The 5203-nt window shown below is 37.8% G+C and overlaps 1 pseudogene; it reads right to left on the bottom strand.

The window, feature by feature from the left end:
- Window positions 1-2965: 2965 nt before the first annotated feature.
- On the bottom strand, window positions 2966-3994 carry LOC129040818 (histone-lysine N-methyltransferase SETMAR-like; annotated as a pseudogene).
- Between the last annotated feature and the right edge of the window lie 1209 nt (window positions 3995-5203).

Genomic DNA, 5203 nt, shown 5'->3' on the forward strand with positions numbered 1-5203 from the left:
GGCATAATAAATATTCAGCCTCATGAGGTTGTTTAAAGGATAAAACAAGATAATCCATGTAAAAGCACTTAGTACAGTGCCTTTAAATAATAAATTCTCAAAAAATGTTAGCAGTGATTAATATGCTAATTTCCATCTTGTGGAAGGAAAATAAGGATGTAGTAGATGAAATAATTTATAAAATCATCTTTTGGTGCTAGGTCTAGATTGATAAAATATTCAAATACATTCTGTATAAAGGTTAACTTTCTGCAGTTGAGAGGCAGTTGAGATAATTGGTTAAATATCATATTTAATGTATGAGGAACAAACGGAAAAGTAAAGTCAGATGTGTTAAGTTTTCATTTTTATTTTAAATTTTTTGGCAAGGACCTTCACACCAACCAGTCTTCATAGTTTTCTTTGGCAACAGAGCAAATCCAAAGAGTCTTTGGTTTGTAAAGATCCATTGACCAATGAGAGGCTCATGGTGAGTCACTTATTCCAAACCAAAGATTTCCCATTGTACAAAAGGAATAAGAAATCTTAGTTCACTGGGTTCTCATGAGGCTTGAGTAGGACAATTCATATGAAAGAACTTCCTAATCCACAAAATGCTCCAGAAAGTAAAGTATATTATGATTATTCATACCTTAGATGGTTGAAGAGTTAAGGGACAAAGAAGCTCCTTAATTCCTTGAAAACAGTGCAAGGAGATAATGCTGAAGGCCAGTATAGACCAAGCTCTCCTCTTTTAGGTCTGTATTATTGATCAACCACTGAACAGATGGCATTGTATTAAGTGGGTTTGCTCTGAATCTTACTGATGGCACTTTTTCTATTTTGCTCTTTGCCCTCGCTGGCCACATAAGACAGAACTACTCAACTTTTGTCATCCCTTTGGACATCTTGGTCTTTTTTTTAGGAAAAAAGCCTTTCTCCTTAAGGAACTGGAATGCATTTATTGATATGGAAATTATGTATCTTGTTGGAAAAAAATCTATTCTCAGAGAATGTCTCACAAAGAAAACACTGAATCAGATAGTACTATTCCTGCAGATTCATTCATGAAAAACAGCTGCCCCTCTAATAGGCAGTGAAGATGAGGGTCCTCAGGGTATTCATTTGTGGTTGTAGGGAAGCTAATGTCACTTAACTTAAGCTGGAAGGTATTTTATGTCCACAGTTACACGTTTCTTGGTTTTTTGTTTTTTTTTTTTGAGATGGAGTCTTCCTCTGCCGCCCAGGCTAGAGTGCAGTGGCACAATCTTGGCTCACTGCAACCTCTACCTCCCAGGTTCAAGCAATTCTCTTGCCTCAGCATCCCAGGTAACTAGGATTACAGGCACACACCACCACGCCTGGCTAATTTTTATATTTTTAATAGAGATGGAGTTTCACCATGTTGGCCAAGCTTGTCTCAAACTCCTGACCAAGTGGTCCACCTGCCTTGGCCTCCCAACCTTTCTTGTTTTGAAAATGAGAAATCTGAGGCCTGGAGCATGTTAAATCTCCCACCATAAAAACATATCCAGTTTTATCTCTTGCCATATTTCAGGTTTTATTTCATGTTTAGCCATACAACATTATTTTCCTTTTAGTCTTTGTAGTGTTCTTTGCACATTTTTATGTCTGATCCTTTGCACATGTTATCCCCTATGTCTTAAACAGTCTATCTCCCCTACCATTCATGTGACTGCACCCTGCTCTATACTGATTAATATTAATAGTACTTCAAATTTTTCCATCTCTCTGTGTCTCATTCGCCAGATTGTAAGTCTAAAGGGAAGGACCGTTTTACCATTGTATATTATTGTATTCCTTATACCCTGCCAAGCACCTGGCTCATTTTACATGTTCAATAAGTATTTATAGAATGAAAAAATAAATAAAACTATGCCACTATTTTTATCTTTAAGATTTTAATTTCCTAGTGACATTTTTATAGTCTGCAAGGGCCTAAGATCCTTAAGCTCTTGGTGTCAAAGCAGTGAGGATTCCCTATTTCAATCTAATCAAAGACCCAGTCATAAGCAAAACTGCTTTTCTTGTTCAGCTAAGTAACACCTCAAAAATATAATAAAAAATGGAAGAGATTATGGAAAATGTTGGATTCCTATGGGGAGCTGGTTGCTTATGAGAAGACTTGTCTTTGGGAATAGCTCTAGCTACACGAAGGAATAGCTTATTGGTAAAAGTGACTCTCTATGTGTGGAGTAATTATCAGTTGAGGAAGATGAACTGAAGAAGAAAATTGTTACCTTGAGGGTTTTGGGCATAGGGCTGGGCATTGGTTCAGTTCACCTTGGAAGCCTCCTTTTTATTTGAGGGCACAGCCCTAGGTAGGAGGCAGCCACATATAATTGTTTTTAATACTTCTGCTCCCCTGACTTGAGTTGGAACACTCCCAAGGGCAAGGACTTGTCTCGGTCAAGGACTTGTCTCAGTCATCTCTGGACCCTTCAGAACTTGCACAGAGCCTGGCATAGAACAAGCTTTCAGTAAATGCTTTTGAATGAATTATTGAATAAATGGGAGGTAGACACACTAAATAGTTCAGATGTTTTGGTGTTTGCATGTCCATACGTATACTCTGATGACTCAACACTGTAGACAGAATGGCCGACTACTTGCAAATGGCAGCCTGGGCAGTGAGTCCTTTGTCTAGCATTCAACAGTGGGGAGGCAATACAGAGTGTCTAGTAAGGTGCTCTAATAAGGCCTGAGCCCCAATGTTGCTTATTAACTGTGTGACCTAAGGCAAGTTGTCTAGCAAACTTGGCCCCTAGTATCTCCATCATTTGGAAGAGCCTATAATATTATTTACATCTTCGAGTGGTTGTAAGAAATAACTGAATTTACACATGTAAAATGCTTAGCACTGTACTGGTGCATAGTAAGAACACAAGAAATGTTGGTGCAAAAGTAATTACTGTTTTGGACCATGAATTTTAAATCATTATAACGAGGCTCAAGCACATCTTTATTAATCAAAATAGGAACCATTACAATCAACACATTTTTGCCTACAAGAAATAAGTTTGTTTACTCCTGTAGCCTAAAAATTCATGCCTCCAGATTCGGCAAACTCTTGGAAAGCATTTTCTGTATCCTGCTGGTTGTAGAAGTGTTTTTGCTGCAAAAAGTTGTCAAGATGCTTGAAGAAGTGGCAGTTGGTTGGCGAGAGGTCAGATGACTATGGCAGGTGAGGCGAAACTGCATAGCCCAATTTGTTCAACTTTTGAAGCATTGGTTGTGCGACATGTGGTCGGGCACTGTTGAGAGAAGAATTGGCCCTTTTCTGTTGAGCAATGCCGGCTGCAGGCATTGCAGTTTTTGATGCATCTCATCGATTTGCTGAGCATACTTCTCAGATGTAATGGTTTTGCTAGGATTCAGAAAGCTGTAGCGGATCAGACTGGCAGCAGAACACCAAACAGTGACCGTGACATTTTTTGGTGCAAGCTTGGCTTTGGGAAGTGCTTTGGGACCTCCTCTCGATCCAACCACTGAGCTGGTTGTCACCAGTTGTCACATAAAATTCACTTTTCATCGCACATCACAATCTGATTGACAAATGGTTCATTGTTGTTATATAGAATAAGAGAAGACGACACTTCAAAATGATGATTTTTTTGATTTTCGCTCAGCTCATGAGTCACCCACTTATCAAGCTTTTTCACCTTTCCAATTTGCTTCAAGTGCCGAATGACTATAGAATGGTTGGCATTGTGTTCTTCAGCAACTTCTCCTGTAGTTTTAAGAGGATCAGCTTCGATAAATACTCTCAACTGGTCATTGTCAACTTTTGATGGCTGGCCACTCCGCTCCTTATCCTCAAGGCTCTCCTCTCCTTTGCAAAACTTCTCGAACTACCACTCCACTGTACATTCATTAGCAATTCCTGGGCCAAATATGTTGTTGATGTTGCGAATTGTTTCCATTGCTTTACACTTATTTTGAGCTCAAATAAGAAAATCACTTGAATTTGCTTTTGGTCTAACATCATTTCCATAGTCTAAAATAAATATAAAATAAACAGCAAGTAGTATGTCATTAGCAAAAAATGATAATAATAAAATAAAAAAATACAGCGAGAAATGTGCATTAAAATGATATATATAACACAACCACATTTATTTAAGAATGTATTCCAATATCAAATGGCAAATTCCAACAATGCAAAAACCACAATTATGTTTGTACCAACCTAGTAGCAGCAAATGTTAACAACAGCCAACATTTTTTGAGCACTACTATATCTGTGTGTTTATGTATGTAAGTATGGATGTACATGTATGTATGCATGCATGTGTGTGTTCTCATATCCTCAAAGCAGGCCTGAGAGAAAGGTGTTACTAATATTCATGTTTATAGATGAATAAAGTAACACAGAAATGTTCAATTACCTGTCCAAGTTCACATAAACAGTAAGTGACAGAGCAAAGATCTGAATCTCTGAGTTTGCCATTGTGATCTCTTTGCTTTCTGTTGCTTCTTTGCTAGTATTACTGTTTTAAAAAGGAGTGGAAAGTCTATGGTCAGAAATACTAATTGCATTAGGTTCTGTATAAGGCAGTTGAGTAACCTAGCCATATTGCCACACAAAACTTTTCCCATTCTGCTGTGACTTTTAGCACCTATCTTTATATAATCTAGATAGCTTGGAAGTTCTCTGTTTAATTATTACAGCTATTTCAGCAAGCCACTGAGTTGAAAGGGAATAAAGCCACTAAAAGTTATAAAGCTGTCTTTGGCTCAGATTTACCTTACTGGTTACAATCTCAGGGTGACCATAGGTAATGTCATGCTGCTATGTTTATGGTGCTCACTTTGGGTAAATTTTATCAAGATGTACTTCTCTTAGTGGAAACCAATCTGTATGCAGGAATACCTTTTGAGTTAGGAAAAGTTTGCATTAATGAAATATTGAGAAAGAGAAAGGAAAAAAGAAATGGTTGGGGAAGTAGTATTTCACTGAGGGAAAACACATGTTTATTTTTAACACACCCAATATTAGCATTGATTAGTGCTGTGGGATCCATCTATTTCTGTTTCTTCTGAAAGTGACCTCCCATTGGAGTCAGTCACTTTATCCCTAGACATAAGGATTCTCACTTAGTCAAATGGAAGCAAGAGTTATCAGCAGAGAACATTTACCATGTGTGTGAAGTGGGTAAACAGCTGGTCAGTCTCCAACTGGGGCTTTTATTTCCCTTTTAGA

Source organism: Pongo pygmaeus, chromosome 1, assembly GCF_028885625.2.
Source record: "Pongo pygmaeus isolate AG05252 chromosome 1, NHGRI_mPonPyg2-v2.0_pri, whole genome shotgun sequence".
Taxonomy (NCBI): Eukaryota; Metazoa; Chordata; class Mammalia; order Primates; family Hominidae; genus Pongo; species Pongo pygmaeus.